This window comes from Topomyia yanbarensis, chromosome 2 (assembly GCF_030247195.1).
Source record: "Topomyia yanbarensis strain Yona2022 chromosome 2, ASM3024719v1, whole genome shotgun sequence".
Lineage (NCBI taxonomy): Eukaryota > Metazoa > Arthropoda > Insecta > Diptera > Culicidae > Topomyia > Topomyia yanbarensis.
The window spans coordinates 330032784-330054132 of record NC_080671.1 but is presented as its reverse complement, the minus strand read 5'-3'; the positions used below and the strand labels follow the sequence as shown (position 1 = coordinate 330054132).

Sequence of the window (21349 nt, the reverse complement as noted above, 5' to 3'; positions counted from 1 at the left end):
TGGAAGCTGCGAACTTTGAAAATTCGCATAAAAAACCGCATATCATTAAAAATCCGCATTAGAAAAAATCGCATAACTTTGAAAATCCGCATAAAAAAGTCGCATTAAAAAAACCGCATAAAAAGACTTCAGTGTATACTAAATATACTGATTCCGTTCAGTACAATAAAAGTTACTAACGTTCAAAAACTTTTCCTCCAATTTTTTCCTAATTTTTAAGAGGCGTGTATATTGAAAAGACGACTTATCTTAGTCGCGACAAAAGAATACGAAAGAACTTGGATCAGAGTCCAAAAAAGTTACTAGTAATTATTGCATTCTTTTTAATCAATGCATGGTTTTTGTGAACTCAGTTGATAGTAGCTGTTTTAATTGCGCAGGAATCCGTACACTTCAAACACATAGTCAACATTAACCAACTGCAAATACCGAGCAATTAGGTAACCCATCCAAAGTCTCGAGCATTAAACAGTGGCCTGAATCCAGGCTGCTCGATCAGGTGCTGATGAAACTCAATGGATGTGTTTTGATTGATCCTATGATTATTTTTTTCTCCGATTGGATCCCGAAAAAATTATGATTTGGCAAGAGATCTGTTCCTGTGGCAAGAGAACCAGCGTTTTCGTGACAGATAATACTACGAGGTCGGAAGTAAAGGAAGCTCGTCTACTAACGGATGTAAACCTTCATTGAGTCCCATTATGGATCGTTATGTTTGCACAAACTAACCCAGCTGCCATTATAGCAAGGGTGTGCTACAATGATACAACAATGGAGCAGAATCCACCAAATTTTTCGCAGCTCCGTCCAACAGCGAAGTATTGGACGATGATGAAGCGCAATCTCCAGCGACATTAGTCGAATGAAGAATTAGTGAAATCCGCAGGTCAAGACCGTGACTGCAGAAGATGAGCGTCGAATGAAGAACGACAGCAACAGAAAAGTACGTAAACTTGTTGGAAATAACGACGAATGGTTTTGTTTCAGTTGTTTTTGGGAAATAAATTTATTACCTTTGCTTCATCCTTAGAAAATTATTCGATTGAAAGAATGGTTAAGCGAATTCATGCATTTGAAAATGCAACATTTAGACTTCATTGGCCATGAAAATCAAAGTCTTTCAGCTACAGTTGCAGATTCCAAACCAACGTATTCCAGGACGCTCTCCACAGCGTTTCTTGTGGCTGTTTTCGTTCTGTTTCCGAAGTCCATGAGTTGCGCTTCAGTGAACTCCTCTTACCTTGGCAGCGCTGTTTCGAGATGCTGCGCGTAGGCCGTCGCGACGTCTGTCTCACTCATGCTCGTGGAGGTGGCGAAGTCGATGAATCTTGAGCCGGTCTCGTTCGTTTGCTGGTTTGCTGGGCACTGAACCTTCCCATAACCAGTCTGAATTCCACCTCCTGGCCAACTTGAACGTTAACGTCGTCGATGACGATCTTGACGTCATTATTTGGGCAGCGATCGCATTCACGCTCTAGCTGCGCATAAAATTCATCTTTGTCGTCATCGCTATCGATGTGGGAGTTATGCACATTTATTATGCTGATGTTGAAGAATCGAGCCTTGATCCTCAACCGGAACATTCTGTCGTTGAGCGGTCACTGTCCGATTACGCGCTTTCGAATTTTCTCACCACCATGATTGCTGTTTCCAGCTTGTTTGTATTACCGCAGCTCATATGGTGTGGTTCCCGCAAAAGATCCGCACCGTAGACCCCTTCGAACACTATTCCTGCAGCGCTACGATGTCGAACTTGCAACTTTGTGTTCCAGTGTCAAATTAAAAAAAAATAATTTTTCTTTCTGAATATTTTACAAAAATATACTCAAGAAACGATTTATTCGAATCGGAATTGCTTTTTCTGCTAGAGATCATCAGACGGATTTTCAAATGAGGATGACAAAATTGGGTCAAAGCGCTGACAGGTCGGGTAGGACAAATCGGGTGTGAGCCCTAAAAATCTTTTTTTATTTGGTTTAAAAGATTGGTAAAATTCATAGCGTTTTAGAGTGAACTCTCTCAGATCACCCTGAGAGCGGATTTCACTGATACTGGCTAGTGAAACCTGCTCAGAAATGAATCTGAAACTGCTCTATGAGAGGGTTCATTTAAAAATACTATCAGTAAGTGATGTTCATGCGCCGGTACTGAGTAACACCGCCTTCTGGATAGCAGCCAGCTCCTAATACAATTTCAATGCCTCCAGTAGTATGGCACAATCTCATCCAAAAGACCATGTTGCATCGGCCATTGCTGGTGCAAAATCTTATGGAATTTTCTAATAATCTGCACCGGTGTAGTGGAGTGCACTGGTTTTGCACTTTCTAGCAGAAGTGTCAATGGAACATACCCAGTTTTCTGCACTTCTGCTAGAAAGTGCAAAAATGGTGCAGTTTCAGTGCACTCCACTACATCGGTGTCAATCAATCGAAAATCCCATTAATAACGCTGTTGTGATGCTCGGCATAGGCTGCGTTGGCTAGGACGCGGCAACCTACCATAATGTGGTCGATGATAGGGCGAATGACATGTCCGGCATATATTCTCGACGTCTTAGTGCCAAACATTCCCCCTGCCATTCCTCGTCGGCATTATCCTGTATCGGATGGCTATCATGTCGGTCTCGATTACTAAAAAGAGCTTGAGCCACAGTTTCGATGCAGCCTTGTCGACGTACGGCTGCTCCAATTTGTGGGAGTGGGTACCGTGCACAATTTTCTGCTTCCACTCGACAATCTTCCCTCCCGCAGTCTGCAGATAGCAGTTAACCTTGCGGCTGTCGCGCTAGTGCACGCTGCTCTGAAAATCTAGCGAACTCGTCTTAGTGCACCAGCGGCTGCTCGTTCAGTGGGCCATAAGCGCGACGTCCGGACGGTTAAGGTTGTACTTCGCATGTGCTAGGTGAAGTGCGATCCACAGCACAAACTGCTTGATATACTTCATGTTGGTTGGCATTTTTCACAAAGTATTCTAGCAGTCGTGGCACCTGCGCTACTCATAGTGCCTGGATGCCGACTATTCCATGTCTCCCTTCATAACGTGGCAATATGAATCTTCAGCGTCGACTGAGTATGTCGCATACCTGCTTGACTGAACGCCTTGTTCAATCTTCTCTCAAGATGTTCTAGGTCAGTTCGGCTTGATTACGCCGAAACTGTAGGTCATCACGGGGATGGCAAATATGTTCATTGCCTTATTTCCCGCGTTCACGAAAGACTTCAAGACACAATTCACTTGACTCAAAAACTTATCTCGAGGCTCAGGCTTGATGTCGGTGTGGTGAATCCCGAGAAGCGGCCGGAATCTGAGATATTTAAACGATTCGCCACGAATCATGTCCCGAATCGTCTCGTCTTCGTCGATTTTGTAGCTAACAGTGTCGACTAATCGTCCTAATAGTACCTGAACAGATCGGTATTTCTTTACACCAAACTCCATGCGAATGTCGCCACTAATCCTTTCGATTAGTTTACTGTCTACACTTGGTCGTTCCGTCGAGTCAGCATAAGATCGTCCATGTAGAAGATATGGATCATTTCTTCCTTATCTGATAGCCATGTCCGTTTCTGAGTGTCCTATTGAGTGGGTTCTTCGACAAACAAAACCAAAGCGGGTTAAACGAATCGCCTTAGAATGGCTCCGTCAAGATGCGGTCTGTTCCAGATCGCAACACGTCTTCTCCTATTCTGAGCAACAGTTTTGTCGACTACCTCGCCATCACCTGTAGCAGGACCCTTACGACTACAGGATCAACTTTATTTATGTCCAATACCTTGATGAGCAAAGAGTCGTTGCCTTTTTGTAATGGATATTGTCGAACCTAGGGTTAAGTTGGTTACACACTACTTGCCCAACAATGATTGCATCGTTGATGGCTTGATTTTTGCAGGTGATGATGTGCTCTGGATCTTGTGTAGACTTGCTAGACAGGTAATTGGTCTTTACTTTGAGGGGTTGGACGTCTTGCTGTCCTTGGGGGGAAAATTGTGGTAACACAGGTGATGAGATCCGGCAATAAGCGTGGTTCGCGTAACGCCCTGTTGAAACATGCAGCCATCGTAGAATGTACAACGGTCAGCTTCTTGTACCAAAACTTTTGGACATCCTCTAGTCCAAGAGACCGGTACGGTCTAGCCTCGTGTACATCGTTGGTTTCGACGGAGACAGTTGACATCTCGTCAAATTCTTCGCCTGCCCATTCCTCCTCGTACCTTAGCCACGGTTACCCTTTGCGATGTTGTACAGGGGCCTACTGGTTCGAAAGCTAGTGACATCGCCGATATCCGGTAGACTGATTTGGTCATAGAACGCTCGCTCATTACCACTGAACATCCGATTTTATTGTTCTCGCATCGAAGAATCAGAATGAAGCCTGTTTCTAATGACCCTGCCACTTCTAGTTTTCCGATCTGTATATTTCATATCCTTTGCTCTCACTTGAGTATTATGGCTCTAAAATTTTCATAACTTTTTTTTTATTTTTGATTATAGAGGTTTTAACCTTAAGGTCATTCGCCTCTTCGGGTTAGAAAAATCTCTTATGAAAAATTTCTAACCCTATGTGCGGGGTCGGGAATCGAACCCAGGTGCGCTGCGTACAAGGCAATCGATTTACCAACTACGCCACCCCCACCCCCAAAGTTTTCATAATTTTTCCTACTTAGTAATCTCTAGTTAATTGAATTCGTTAAAAAGTAATAAATTAGTAAATTAGTTTTTCCTGCTTTCATGTCGTAAGAAGCGACAAAAACAAGACTCTATACTTCATTTATTGCAACTTTTAGATTTTGTGTAGGAGAAAGTAGAAAAAATCCAGAAAGAGAACTGCGGAGACTCCATTTTGGATCGATTGGATTCGGGTTTAGCTGTCAAAACACGAATCCAATCATACACTTCCTATCCTTATAACATTGGACGTGTTGCCATACAATACCCAGGCATATGTTGCCAAAAACGCTGTTTTTCTCTCCGTAGTTCTCTTTCTAGAGTTTTTCTAATGGGAAGATGGTTGGTTGCCGGGACTGGTCGGTTGTCGGCACCCCGACGTAACTTTTGACAGAAAGCAGACATGGTCATCCAGACAAACATTATTTGTGTGTTATATTAGCACGATATTTTTGTGCCGATTGCTGAATCAAACAGACTCGTGTGTTCTGTTCTACAACCAAAATCTTTTTTGAGCAGATAAAAATCTACTCAAAAGTTGATTTGATTGGTGTTACAGAAAGAAACAAATCGATCGTAAAAGTATGAGCATAGAATATTTACGTAGTGCATTAATTCGGCTTTGTGATTAAAAAATTGAATGCCACCGAAATGTTCACCACAATGTTTTTGATCAGTTTTCAAAAAAAGGTTACTAAAATCGATTGTCGGCACCCAAACATGGTCGGTTATCAGTACCTTATTTATTGTGAAAAATGCAGAATTCTCTATAACCTAATCTATTTACGATGCTAGAGATCGATTTTTGACACCATTCTGAAAACCAAGATGGCGACTTTCGGTTTGACGCTTTGGCAATTCACATGAAGAAAGCCTTGTCGTGTTTTCACCGCTGGATAGCACTGTATACAACAGGTTATCACGACTAGCGAGACAACTTTGTCGAAGACTGCAAATAGATATTGGTTTTTTGACGAAGTGGTGTCTGAGTTTGTTTCGCACGGCAACTAGCCTCGCATGGTGGTGGCTCAGAAGTCGATATTCACGAATTTATTTGTTTTGCCAGAAAATGGTTGGATTTAGCTGAATAGTATGTAAAGGAGACCGGGACTAGTTTGCGGTGCTTTCAGTTTTCATTTTTTACCACTTTGATTTTGGTAGATCTTGCAAAATATAACACGATGCATGAAAGGACAGACTGTTGGCAACATTTCAGAATTTTATTAAAATTTTTGATACGTTGTCTCCATTTCTAGAGATAAAAATAAAAATATTTGACGCAAAAATGGGGTAGGTTGGCGAAATACCAGAAAATAAGCAATCAAACGGAAATTTACATCAGTGGTCCGTATGAAATATGGTGATTGTCTTTTCAATAGATTCGAACAGCGCTGTACAAAGTACAAAGCTCGAAAACACAATATCACCCACAACTTCTGCAAAACAAAATGTTTTGCAATAAAAACACATTAGATATTGTGTTTCACATTACTTGAGGTACACAAGGAGAGGCAGCGCTATATGTCTTATAGAAACGGAGAAAAGCGTATTCCGCCAACTTACCCCAACCGCCAACTAGCCCCGAGCTACCCTATAATTTTAGACATTGTCTTGTTATTCGCCATTACGATATTCCTAAAACGTATTTTAAGCATGAGTAATGAGTCTCCTGGGGGTCAGGTACCCAGAGATACATACGGTTTTCAATTCAGTGGCGCATAACCTAGGTTCGAAACTGACTTCAAACAAACGGTTTGACAACAATTAGGTCTGAAACTGAGTTAGTTTCTGCCTTGAGTGATAACGACATTAGATTCTATTGAACACCAACCTCACGTTAGCACGGTCTCAGTTTATGGAAGTGAACCATTCCAATGAATCACACCCAAATGAATATGAATAAACACTCACTGACATGAAAACAACTTCGACCAAGATAAAAAATACATACACGGTAAAAGCTAAGATACAGCTCAAGACGGATACAGGTGGGAACATTTTTTTCTCTCTTGAGTAAGGTTGTCATTTCGTTGCTGTTGTGCTATCTAATGACAAGCGCCATTTAGCACATTTCGAGGAAAACGATTTTTAAAATATGGGATAGAATATCATGAAACCTACAAATGGTATAAAAAATTCAAAGAAGACAATTGGTGCTTCTATCTATTCTGCATAAATCTCTCAAATATTACGAACTGACTATGTTGCGAATTTCTACAATAAATCTAAACAAACGTCGCACTCACGCGTGTCTTAGGTGTGTATTGATGACGAAATTTGTATGGCCTGTCATAATCGCGCATGGAAAATTTTCCTTCCAAAAAAATTATCAATTAAGAACTTTTATTCATGTTTTTGGCTTCATTTGGTCCATAAACAATTGGTGAAATACATTTTGAAGGAAATCTAGAGTAGTAATAGTAATCTAGAAAAATAGTTATTTTTAGTTACAGTGTTGCCAAATATGCTATATTTCCAGTTTAAAACATAAACTGCATTTCACTCACAATTCTTGTATTTTTGTATTGAAAATGGTTATGCCATTGTGTTTCTAAGATAGTTTTACACATAAAAACATCTTATACATCATGATAACTTGAGCCAATTACCAGAGACAGTCATTTGAAGCAAAAATTAAAAATTTCTTAGCACGTTTCTCGCTATATCTCAGTAACCAAGCAGAATGTCAAAATTTTGAAAACGCCACTTTGTAGAGATTTTTTAGGCAAGTCAGGGCCGCCGTCGAGAGCCGCATCGGGCCCCAAGGCTTGTATTACTGCCAGGCCCTTTTAAACCTAAGCCCTCTACTTCAGCATGAGTTAGTATCTCTTCAGCCATGGGAAACTCGAGAGTCCGTGGTTTCTATTAGTCTCCGGTTGACTCATATTGCCACGTCCACAGATAGCGTGCCAGACAGGTGAATTTCGACAGCTTCTTATTCCGTGGTATCCAAATCGGGTAAAATTGCCATAGTTACGAGTTTTTCAATTTACGGGTACTCGGATGAACATAACGATTAACAACGTAATAAGACGTACACGGTGCTAACTCGTGTATTCGTATCTCGTTTATGTAATCACCTATTTTTACAGAGGTACTGACTTCATGTTGACACATCCAACGATATATTTCGTTTCGCGAAACAAACGTTTTTGTTTGATGTTCTGAAACATAATCGGTACGCTATGTCTAACATGGTGAAATTGTAGGGTGTAAACATTGGTCATCTTTAGCTCCATTTGTACTTTGCCTTATAATCTGCTTATAATCGTCACTCATTCTATAATTTACTTATAATCCTCACTCATTTTTTTCGACATAGTGGGTTGGAACACGATATTTTGCTTCTACTGTGCAGACAAAGCGACACACGGATTGATTTATTTACTGGTAGCGGTGGAGCAGTTTTTAGCTTTTGTTGTAAGCAAGATGAGAAGGTAGCAGATGCAGTTAGAAATTCTCGTTTAAAATTATTAAATCAAAAAGTTTTTCAATTCACATGAAATATTGATATTGAATCCAAGAAAAAATCTGATATTGAATCCAAGAAAACCGTTAGATTTTATGCAGGTTTTGTTAATAAACAATATGATATGTCTAACGGTTTTGATATGCTGTGAGAACATATAGACACAGAACGCAATAATCAGACGCAAATTAAACAACTGAACTGATTTGTTTATTTCGCACATTATAATTGGGTTCTTATAGGCATCACACGCATCTTTGGCGAGGCCCAAAATCACCGTTCTATCTCAACACAATGCATTTTTAGGAGAAATGTTCCTAGAACGTGATATAAAACACAAAAATTATCCATTTTATTCACCGGTTAATTAAGGTCAATCTACCTTCTCATCTCGCCCAGAGTAGAAACTAAAAATCGTTCCGCTACAGATGCACGGCAAAAACGACAGCAGACGTATTGTATTGCTATTGATTTTTGGAAATGTCCTGTAAGACCAGCTACTCGGGAAGTGAAACAATTACTAAACGTGCAGATTGTACTCAATCCGGGAAAAGTGACCGCCGTACAAATGTACCATATCAAACATAAAGAAGCACAATCGTTTGTTTCGCGGAACAACGTGCAGCTCATCAACGAAAACTGCCACGTTAACATCATCCTTGTATGTATACACAAAGGCTCTAGAGAGATGCGCTTACATGATTTATCTTCACACACCCTCGATACCGTGATTAACAAATTTATGTCAAGATACGGAGAAATGGTTTCCATAACAGCTGAAACTCTGCATTTTCCCTCGGGTCTCTAAGGTTGTTCTTGTGGTGAGTATGCTTCCGTACATACCAACTCCTTCATACGTAACCTTTTATGTAGATCGACTGAAAATGGGACGTTTCATCAGACAACACTGGTTATGCACCCATGGTAGATTCCTAGGCGCGAGTTCTGCAAAAAGACACTGCACCACGGAAAACATTGTGTAAAAGCAACTAAGAAAAGCCCGCCTAGTGTGATTGTAAACAGTACACCGTTATCTTTCCGTCGATTCAAGCAATAAAACTCGTTTTTAACTTGTACACAAAGTAGACAACTCCCCTCCCCCGTTTTTTAACAAATGTATTTTACACTTTCATCATATAACAATTTAATAAGGCAAATAATTACAAAGATATTAATAACGGAACGTATTCGCCCATCTTCCGGGTAAAAACGCGTGCCCCAAAATACGACCCGGGCCCCAGAGCAATTGCGCTGGCTGACCCCCCTTCTCATCGTGCCTGGGCAAGTGATGTGGCATATCTAACTCAGTTTACCCCAAAATGGCGTTTGTCAGCGACGATTTGGCTACGATGAAGCCGATAAATCAGGAGGATATGAAGAAGAAAAGTATAAACAAATGACGTAGTGGGCTTTTCTGTTGATATAAGTTTTGTTTTGGTTTGGTTAAAATTAATTTTTGTGTAGTTTCGAGATAAACAGTATAATCGAATCGGAAGATCCGAGGGTAAACCTGGTCTTTTCTCTCTTTTCACCGTGCGCCAAAGAATCGGGATGTTCGTCAGGATGTTTATGTTTACTACCAGGGGCCCGGCGGCCATGCTTAATTTTACAAGTATAAAACTAATACACTCAAAAATGACAAATGGTACCGCCTTTCTTTCTCTTCATCTTGGAGATAATTGATTTCATATTTTTTTGGTTTTCTTGCCTTTCTTGTGCCCTACTAAATAATTGTTGACAGATTACTTTATGTGGCTTGCGAGATTGGCAGCGTAGCCAATTTATTTATCATATTTAGATATGTTTCTATAATTTTCTTATCATTATCTATAATTTTTATTATCATACATTTCCCCAAAATTTATTTGGTACTAATCAATCCAACATTTTTATCACATACTACATGTTTCTAGCAAATTTGGCCAGCATAATAGCCTATTCATCAGAATCAAATTTGCAACAAAAATTGAATAGAGATGGACGTACTACCAAATAACGTATTTCATTGCAATTAGTTCCAACAAGCTGTTATTACCAGATTCATTATTTTTTGTCTGAAATCTGGCGAAATTAAGAAATTTCGAAAAAGAAATATGATATCCGCAGTATGTTACCATAATCGTATGAAACTGTCGATTTTATTGCTAAAATGGAATATGTAATACAGCTATTTTCTTTTCATTTTCTTTTCTGAATAAAGCTGGCCAAATTTTCTAGAAACATGTAGTATGTAATAAAAATGTTGGATTGCTTAGTATCAGATGAAATTTAGCGAAATATGTGTTAATAAAACGGTCGTTGTTATTTGTGTTAAAGCAACATAGGATGGGTGCTCCTATAGTTGAGGTGTACCAATAGTTGCAGTAGTGGGTTATACGCCTAACTAAGGGACCAACCATCAAAATATATTTTTTTATCGATTCATCGCACTAAAATTATGCGATAATAAAACTGTTATCCTTAAAATTTGCGCAAATAACTATTTAAAAACTTGATTTTCTTTGAATTTTGAGCTCCCTTGCACCTATAGTTGATCTAATGTACCTATAGTTGCAAGTTCCATAAGACTTCAATGAGATTTGCAACAATAGAAACCGAAATTAGCGATTGCACCACTATTAGTACATGTGTTCCTATAGTGGTACAAGTGGTTTTGAATACATAAATCGGTTAATAAACCATCTTTATATTTTTCCCATGAAGTAGGGATTGAAAGCTTTCGTTTAAAGTATTAACATTGCCCATAGGTCTATTCATCGATTTTTTTTTTGCGAATTTGCTTAAGTATGATACTATTGGTATATCCACTAGACTGCCCAGAAAAATAATGAATTATACTACTTGCACCACTACTTGCATAGAATACTTGCACCAAATTTGAAGCAAATCGGACAAGTCTAGCTACCGGACCAACGTGCCTGAAGTTTGCATGGGATTTTTCGACAATTTACACTGCATGTATCGTATTATCACTGTAAGTGAGAATAAGAAAGATAATTTAATTGTCTACAACTTTGTCGAAGACTGCTAGTGAATCCGGCTTTGCTAAAAGAAGTTATTAAACTTTTAACGAAGTGATGTCTGAGTCAGTTTTGCATGGGGCCTAGCAGTGCATGGTTATGTATCAGTACTCGATTCCTACGAACTATGAATTTTTGTGAAATAATCGATAGGTTTAGCCCAATAGTATGTTCAGAAGAATTATAGGACATAATACGAGTTATGTTTTGGTTGAAAAATTTTACTTCCAAATGTGACCGCATAGAGGGCGCCAACGTGAACTTTTCATAGAAGAGAAATAGAATATCACGATGTTCGGAAGAATTATTGCAAAATGCCTGTTCTACAACTTTCTAGAAGACACCTAATTTCTATCTCTTTCCGCTGAAAAGTTAGTGCTAGCGCCCTCTATGTGGTAAAATGTGGAACTAAAATGATCTAACCAAAACATGGCTCGTATTATTTACTACAATTTTTCTGAACATACCATAGAGCTAAATCTTATGGTTATTTCACAAAAATGTTTAGTTCGCGCGAATCGAGTACTGGTACACAACCATGCACTGCTAGGCCCCATGCAAAACTGACTCAAACATCACTTCAGTAAAAGTTTAATAACTTCTTTAACAAAGCCGAATACACTAGCAGTCTTCGGCAAAGTTGTAGACAATTAAATTATCTTTCTTACTTTTACTTACAGTGATAATACGATACATACAATGCCACCTAGCGGCAAAAATGCGAGTTCAGGAACGTTGGTCCGGTAGCTAGACTTGTCCGATTTGCTTCAAATTTGGTGCAAGTACTCCTGGTGGAATCTAATCAGGGGTGGGCCGATAGGGGTCATTTTTTCCTGTCACTCTAATATCCACCCTATCTAAATATGACGAAGAAATTGGCTTCATACAGTTTTCAGTCATCAATTATGCAGCAGGACACAAGAAAAGAAAAAAAAAGAAAACCAAAAATACGAAGCCAGTTGTCTCTTTTTGTCTTAGGTTTACCCGTATCGCATTTGACTGGTGCTCACTGGGTAAATTGAAAGCGGATCTATTCATTTGAGAGGATCAAACGAAGGAGGTTGAACATGAACTGCGACTCATTTGAAAGCGACGGTGAATGAAGAGCCATGAACCGAGCTTCAGATCAACAGCAACTGATGCGTTAAATGAATATGAATGCTACCGTAGACTACTGATTGGCTGCGTTCATTCAGTTTCGATTGAATGAAATGAAATTTTACTGCACTGGTGGTCGCACAAGCTCAAGCTCAGAGTTGATCCAATGAGTTTTTGTAATTTTTGTACAACATTGAAAAGGAAAATTTCACATATCTAAAAACTTAATACTCTGGACCTCGTTACCAAAAGGATTACCCTAATTTAAATATCATCAAAAATTACCAAAAAGTACCACTACATTTTTCTGGAAACACCATATATCTATAACTAACAGTTTGAGGTGTAACATTTTTGTCTTCCTCAATACGGCTGTGGAAACATAGTGCAATATAATTTCCTGCTGAAATGTCGCTCTGAACAAGTGTGCAATGACCTTACATTTTAATCTCAATCCATGACCCGCACGTACAATGTCATAAGACATCCCTAATCCATACATCTACCGCGCACAAGCGTCACTGTTTATGATTACAACTAATGCATAACGCCTTATCGGAAATGTTTTGAAGGGCACCCAGCAATCTCTCGCTATTTGTACATATTGCTTGCAAGAATTACAACTCGAACTCAGGCAACGGCAGCGCACCGAAATTGAACTTTGATTAGACACTTAAATCTGACTGTCCTTTCGCGAATCGCGGTGCTGATGGTTGCTCGGCAACAGAACCTGTTCAGCGCGGGTGAAAACCACTTGTGGACTATTAGTAACATGAAATACGCTGCAGGATGCACTACCGGCATACGGTACGTTTCAGGGGCATCGTCAGTCGAACTGTTATGTAACAACCGATCTGCTTCGGTTGCCGATCCGTATTGTATAATAATCAATAAGCTGTTTAGTGACCTTAGCGCTTTGGAGTTGTTTTTTTCTCTCTTGTGGTTTTGTAAACTAACAAACAGTGCTGCAGACGTCACATTACACGCCAAACAATCGCACACCCTCACACAAATAGAAGTTGAGTCTAATTACACCAAACCAGGTGAGCGGAGGGAAAATTTGTTTAGTCACTTACGCGAAGAAGAACCTGACCTGGTGGCTAAATGTTGTTCACCTTTCTCCGGGAAGGTGCGTGAGGTTGCAGAGGTAGGCTTTGATAATGAGTATGACACGAAGCAACCGAGTAGCCCGATGGCCTGCTGAGACACTAACTGCCGTCGCGGTTACGTCCAACTAATGGAGCAGCCTGTGAATGACTGGTCGACGACCATGCGACGGACTTCCGAGCGCGTGTTTTGGTTTGTGCGCGCTGCCTTACTTTCGTTCGCTTGGCTGACGCCAAACGTACACCACGAAGCTAATAAAATTGTGTGAATCGGTTTCACCTCTTCTCGGCGTACCCCTAATCACAATTAAATTTGCCATGTCTGGAAGATAGTCAATACCGCGGCACACAATGAACATGGGTATAGGAATAGATTTTCTATGGTCGCATTAGTAACCCGATTCGTTCAGAGCAAAGATTAGTTATCAGGTCTCGAGTGATTTGTACTACTACCGCATCGATTGGAAAGATGAACCAATACAACTCTGACCACTTAAAATATTGCTCGAATCCACTGTGTAACGGCGTGGTGGCGCGATATTACTTCGCGTATTCTTGTCGGTGTATTGAGCACGTGTTTATTCTTTGCTGAATGAATGCGTGTGATCGTGGAACACGTATGGATGATGGCATGATTCGCAAATTCATACAGAAAGGAACAGTAGTAAGTTAAATCTGGAATGTGTGGTTGCGTAGAACGTTTCGCAAGTGCTGGATGGAGATGGTAATGGTCTTGTAGGAATGTTCACATTTTTTTCAACACACGATTTTTTCGAGCAATGGCGAATAAAAGTTTTTCGCGTTTCACAAGCAAATTTTTTATATTTGTTTCTCCTAATGTTTTAAGGTTTTTGTTTCTATTAAATTATAAAATGGACATTCCCTTTCAAAGTCGATCAGTTTTTAAAATAAAATTAAAACTAGGCTTGCGGTTATGTTTCCTGTGAAAATTTCTCAGGTTGTCATAATTTTAAATGGTTAAAATAACTTTCAACTGCTACTTATAAGCATTGGTGATTCAATAAATGTTTCTTTAATCGTGACAATTTAGCCATGAATTCTGGAACAACCACGTTTTTTACGTTACAAAAACACGACCATTAACAAAAATCACGTGTTTTATAATTCAGTTCAATTTCCTTTCAGCAATGCTCGCATAACACTTTTATTACTGTAAAACGGGGGAACATTGATCAATTTTTCTACAGTTTTTCGAATAATTTTCTTCAATTCAGGTAGATGTAACTGTTTGCATTTTTAAAACAAGTACTGGTACTCATAGATTAAAAACGTCCAAACTGTTTGGCTATTTATTTCGTTTTACAATAAAAAAATAAAATAAATTTGTTGTGTTTTTATTCGTTGTTTTCGGGGTAACTTTGATCAGCAAAATGTGTATATCGAAATGAGAAATAACGCTCCAAATGTTGTGTAAATCGCATATCTGCAGGCGATTTCAAGGCTCGATATTGTGACGTCTCCAGAGAGAACAAAATTGCCTAAAAGGATACAGCTGACTTTGATTGAACTTTTTCCGGAAAATAGTCAAAATCAAATAATTTAAAATAAAAATCTCGATTTTTTTAAATAAACTATTGGACAAAATGTTCTCTGTTTCTAAAAAATGATCAGTTCAAGTCGATTGATTTCATAAATATACAAGGAATTGTTTGAACAAATTGAAACTCGAATACATCAAAGTTTAATCATTTTCAATTGGAATTTGTGTTCATAAAAGGTACATCAAATGACGAAATAATCATTGCTGGTAGATGCTGAACATGTTTAGAATATGGCTTGTATTTTGTTTTGGTGATTTTGTTAAAGGGAATCATTTTATCGAACGTTACTGGAAAAAGTCTTATTTCATCAAATTTACCACGGTGATCAAACATACCCCGTTTTACGCTAGTATTTGTTTTTGCTTTGTGAACTTCAGTCACGGTTTCACGTCATTACCAAATCGATTTTCTGTACGTGAACTAGTTCACAACTTTACGAACATTATTCATAAAACCAAAGGTTGACTCATGATGATAGGTATTCATAGATTTAGGAACATTAGTTTACAAAATCAAAATATACTTGATAGTTTCTCATGAGCTGTTTAATAAAACTAGGAAGGAAATTTAATTCATGAATCCATTCAACCCTCGTGAGCTAATTAATGATTTCTAATATATTAGTCACGATCCCATATCCGTGCTCGTGAAATAGTTCACGAAATCATAAAACATTATTCATGTATTCGTGTCACAACTTACCATTCGTGAACGTGAAATAGTTCACGAAATCATAAAACATTCATGTATTCATGAACTGATTCATCATTACTACTATAATAATCATGACTTTTCATTCGTACTCGTGATATAGTTCACGAAAGCATAAAATATTCATGTATTCGTGAACTGGTTCATGATTCCTAGTGCATGATTTACGATATATTTTGCGTGCTTGTGATATTTAGAAGATATCCCTAATTCTTTTCAATTTCATGTAACACGCTAATGAAATTTTCACGTGAACTTTTTCTCAAAATCTAGTGTTATTGAGGGAATCTTTTTTCCATACAATTTTTTATGAATTATCCAGTTGCTAGCGACCAGTAATAGGTACGAACAGTAGATATAAGAAAACTATTAGGACCATTATTCATTTGATAAAGTTCAGTGTAATGTTTGGACAGAAAACGAAAACTGCGCTGATCACCACAAACCGTGTTTGTGATATAGTTCATAGAACAAGATACTGCGAATCAATCACACTTTTATGATCTAGTTCATATTTTCAAGTTGCCCAGAATAAAAACGATAATAACCAAAAAATAACAGATCGCAATAAGCCGAAGAGAAATTACGAATACCATGATAAAACTGCTGACATCATGAACGCGAGATACATTCCTCCACGTGTTAAATTCGAAAGTAAGCTCTAGAATAAAATATCACGATAATGTGAACTGAAATTACAAAAATCTTGACTAAGATTCTGCAATTATGAACATAAATCACACACGAGTTCGTGCCAAAAATATAAATAATCGTGACTAACATCCTGAAATCTTGAACATAAATAAACATAAATCTCTATTCGTCACTAAATTATTACGATAACGTGAATAGCAATTATGAAACTCATGTCAAATTTCCTGAAATCATGCAAATAAATCACATAAATCGTGATTAAAATATCAAAAATCGTTACTAAGATCCTGTAATCATGAACATGAATCACTCAACTCATGACTAAAAAATTACACAATCGTGAATAGACAATACAAAAATTGGAAATAGAATTCTGAAATCATGAACATAAATCCCTGCTAGAAGAAAGCGATGTGATTCTTCTGAATAAAATAGAACGGTAATGTGATGAGCAATCGCGAATAAGCTCCTGAAATCATGAACATCTTTTGACTGCTGGCGGTGTATTCCCAAATTATTGACAAGAATCATAACAAAAGCTTCACATGTCCGGGGAACAACAAAAAAAAACTCAACCAAATATTCTAATGTAGCGCCATGGATATGTTCGGGAACTAGTTTTTTGGAAACACAATTAGTTTCATGAACATTCATTTTTTTTCCTTATTTTTATTTCGACTAATATGTCACATGTTATTTTTTACTTTTTAACGACATTCAATTAGAGATTACTGAGGTGGGAAAATTATTAAAATTTGGAGCCATAGTACTCAATTGAGAGCAAGGATGTGACAGATCGGCAAACTAGAAGTGGTATGGTCATTAGAAACAGGCTTTAAATATTACGGACTAATCTTTTGTCTTCTGCTGGCAAGAGTCGAGCTTAGGCAGCATTACTACGAATCGCTCAAGTCTACCAATATGTCTCGCGGCAAAGGCAGACTTGTCCATTTTTACCATGAGAACCGACAAAAAAGTCACGGTGATCACCACTGCAATTGATAAATCTCATCTGCTGTGTATAAACAGTATAATTCACATTCTGTTCATTGTGCTTAAAATAAAAATAATATTGAAAAGAACTGGCTTTAGGAAAACTTCTTAAAGATCGATATATCGCATTCATGTAGCCTTCATATTTTCAACAAAGTTGTTTGAAATGACATTACCTAGAAATTTGCTGAAAACACCAAGTCTCTTACTATTTTTGAATATGAATCAATATTTACTTCTAGGAAATTTAATCACCAAAGTTGTTACATCAAAAGTTTTTTATGTTGGAAAGCTTCATCGACGTTGTTAAAACTCCAAAATTGATGCTTTCGAAATTATGTGAACTTGACCGTTAGAAAAGTTTTACACATTAAAAGTGTACTTTGTATTTTCATACTTTGACTTAATTGACATATTATAAAAGAAATTATATAATCCATCTATTAGACTAATTTTGTTTCTGTACTTTCAATAATTTGTCAAGCTTTCATGAAATTTCAAATTTGGTGTTCAAATTTGCACCCGTTTTTTGCTATTGGCAAACCTCATCGTGCACCCTATTTGCCACCAACGAGAATTGGCGATTTGCGGCAAAGCTAAACTTAGTCAAGCGACATCTATGATTCAGCTCATGGACTGGCAAAGTGATGCAGTTTGTTTTTTTAAACTTAGTCTATAGCTTCCAACAAAAACTTCATTTTATTCTCGGAAAAACCTTACCAGTGCAAAATATGAATGAAACGAGTAGGAAATTGTGTTTTATTTGCAATTATTCTGAAGTTACAGCTATTTGACACGTCGTCTACACACGATGATTGGCAAAGTGGGTGGGTCCCCCGCAAATTCTCATGGGATCAAACACCATACAACCCCTTAAAAAGGCCATGAATACGGTCCGTAACAAATTTTACAACCATCAAAACACCATAAAATGGTCTCAATAACCCATAGATACACCAAAATATGGTTGTATGTGGAATCTAGCGGACCATGGCGATGGTGTTTTCATGGATTGATCCCATTTCAAACACTATAAAAGCATAGGGGTATTATGGGCTTATCATTTGCTCGGGTAGGGTTGATTTTGAATTGAGTACAACACATTGCTGGATGCGACGTGTATGTACTGCTGGCGAGTTAGCGTTGAGAAAAAATAAATTATTTTGATGGTTGTATGCGCGTTGGACTGGTTTGTAGGTACCTGAGGTAATTGGCACACTTGTATCATATTTCGCTTTTATCACTAAGGCATCTGATAACATGCTTCTGTAGGTATTTCTGAAGCACGGGCGGACTCATCTTGATTTGTGTTTACTTAAAGGGTGGGGTTAGTTAGAGATGTTGAAGAGTGAGAAGATTGAGTTATGTGGTTTTTCTTTTTATCACGGGTTTGCAAGCATTCGTATTTTATACCGATTCAACAGGAGTTTCAAAGTGGAATTGGAACGGAAACTGTTAATTTTTAATGTTAATTGTTTTAAAGTGCTTGCATATCACAAAACACTGAATGCGATAGTATTTTTTCCGAATTCTATAAATACCGATTGAGATTGTTACTTACCAAATTTGAAAAAAAATTATCTCAAACGACTTACTTGGAGTTTCCGATGACAGTTTATGGCACAAGGCAGAAAGAAAAAACTTAGCTGTATTATAGTTCATAGCGGTTATGTTTCTGAAATTTGGTGGATCGGACTGATGGATTGGTAACCATCTTTATTTATTTATTTATTTGTTTATTTAATTAATTATTTGTTTATTTATTTAATTATTTGTGTTGAATTAATATCAACAGACACAGTATGGTCCTAACGTGGGAAGTGAAAGTCAATCTTGGATACTATGTCATTTTTTTAGCATTTTTAAGGGAATTATTCAGATTCCTCGGACACTGTATACCCGTGGGCCGCGGGGCATGGTCATATGGTTTGAAATGCAAATGACACACCATTTTGTCCCGTCCAGTGACAATCGGTAATTCAAAATTTGCTCACCGGTGAAAGGAGACCTTGAAACAACCAAACCCGTGCTTCAGTAGACCCACGCATGATAATCTCATATCGGTGACCACACAGTCGATCTCAACTTTGTGAGCGGGCAGGTATACGCGGTAATCCTTCATAAAAGTCTTGTAGCAAGTAAGGTAATTTGTTTGGTTTGGAGACAGAATATCACAATTTTGAGCTTGTCTGGACGAACTTTCGAGATAGCAGTCACGGTTGAATATCTTTGTGGTTGGCTAAGCTGTATTATCGTGCAATATGGGCTAAACTATGCCACCATTCACCTCTAATGCAGAGCTCCTTACCACGCAGCGGGAGTGGCATTAGTGAAAATCGTCTGGGCCGTATGCAGACAGGGAGGGGCACAAACAACGCGCCCGTGAAACTGCTAGGGTGTCCGTCATGCAGAGTGAATCATTCGGTACAGTTGATGGATATTTTGGGCACATTATTTCTTGGTTTTCTTTTGTATGCTCGGCTTGTACACAACCATCGGTTAATATTTTTTTCTCTTTTGCTAGGTTTTCTCCTGTGAAAATATTTGAAAAAAGAAATTTGAATTGAGCCATTTTCTCCTCATTTAGCGTGACGGTTTCTGTAATATCAGTAAGTCCAGATCAATAAGGAAATTGCAACCAAGGGCAGTCGCACGAACTAAGTATAAAGTAGAAACAACACTCCCAATATAAATAAGAAGCAAACACTCCCGACGGCCGGCTGTCCAGAAATCAAATTCCGCGATTAAAATTTTCGGAAATCGATCGCGAACGACTTTCGTGCATATAGCCAAGATCATCTTGTGGTCTACCCACCCAATTCTCAAACGATTATAAATTTCAGTTTGTAGTTTAGGAATAAAGTAAATCACCCTCGATGGCCGGCTATCCAGAGTTTAAACACAAGAAATACATAGGGGAATTGTGGGAAAAACCGACACTGTGGGTAAAACCGACACCCCACAACTTTTCCTAGAAATCAATTTTTTATTCATTTCATAATGATACAATATTATTGGTACGTTTATTTAGAGCATTTGAAGAAAAATTGGATTTACGTTAGTGCGCCGAATGTCATAAAAATTAACAAAACATTCGACAGCAGCGTTCATACTCGTCTGGATGTAAAATTTCGTTGGTAGATTTTAAGGTTTTAACCGAACGAAAGCTTTTCAAATCACCCCATTTTTCAGTACCTATTATTATCGGCCTGTCCTATGATCAACTAGGTGCATTGAAGACGAGTTTAAAAAATTCAATATTTTTAATTGCTTTTATAAAAAAATGTGCGCTGTTGGGGTAAAACCGACACCCTATGGTTAGGGTAAAACCGACACCCTGTTAAGATGGTTGTGTATAGTTGCGATTCATTTCAAAATACTGGGGATCTTTGTGACACTTCAATTAGCCTATTAGAACACTATAGTATTAGCAGAAATACTCAGAAATACTTTTATTGTGTTTATTTCTTGTAAGTCTCTTTAAAAATCAAAAATTGGAATTTTTGCTTATCTGATTCTAACGAAGCTTTTGCTATTTCTGCAAAAAGGTCATCAAACCGAATTTCTAGTGTTCTCTTGGTTTGTCATAGACGAATTTTATCACAATGAGACAATGATATTATGTATACTCCAATAGATCGTTGATGATCAGAGTCCGAAAAATCAAATCTGAAAAAGATAGTTTTACTAAGAAGTGTGTGTGTCACTTATAAGTGAATGAATCCAATTAGCAGAACGTAGAACGCTTGAAAATCTTCTCTTATGAAATAAAATGACACTGGAGGTTGCAATGATGTGCGCAAGGATTATTTGGAAATACTCATATCAATAAATAATCTTATGGCATAAAATACTCTTATTTATAGTACTACGCTTTCGAACTTTCTTCCCCTCACTACATGATGAAGCAATAAAAAGCACATATTTGCATCATACATACTCACACTTTATTAATCACGCATATATCTCATTTTTAATAAAGATAAAGATTTTAATAAAGTGGAGAGAAAATAAATTAAAGGGGGTGTCGATCTTACCCCTATGGGGTGTCGGTTTTACCCGCAGTGCTTA

At 38.0% G+C, this 21349-nt stretch overlaps 1 protein-coding gene across 3 annotated transcripts in view; it reads right to left on the bottom strand.

The window, feature by feature from the left end:
• Positions 1 to 21349, bottom strand: part of LOC131683884 (putative tricarboxylate transport protein, mitochondrial) — a 29360-nt gene that overhangs the window by 6148 nt on the left and 1863 nt on the right. The window contains exon 1 of one of the 3 annotated variants that reach the window (XM_058966257.1): positions 13329 to 13512. The exons of 1 other annotated variant lie outside the window; for it this stretch is intronic. The gene's annotated coding sequence lies outside the window, so the exon portion shown is untranslated. Of the gene's footprint in view, positions 1 to 13328; positions 13513 to 21349 lie in introns of those variants that run through there. One more of the 3 variants, XM_058966259.1, reaches the window with a different exon arrangement.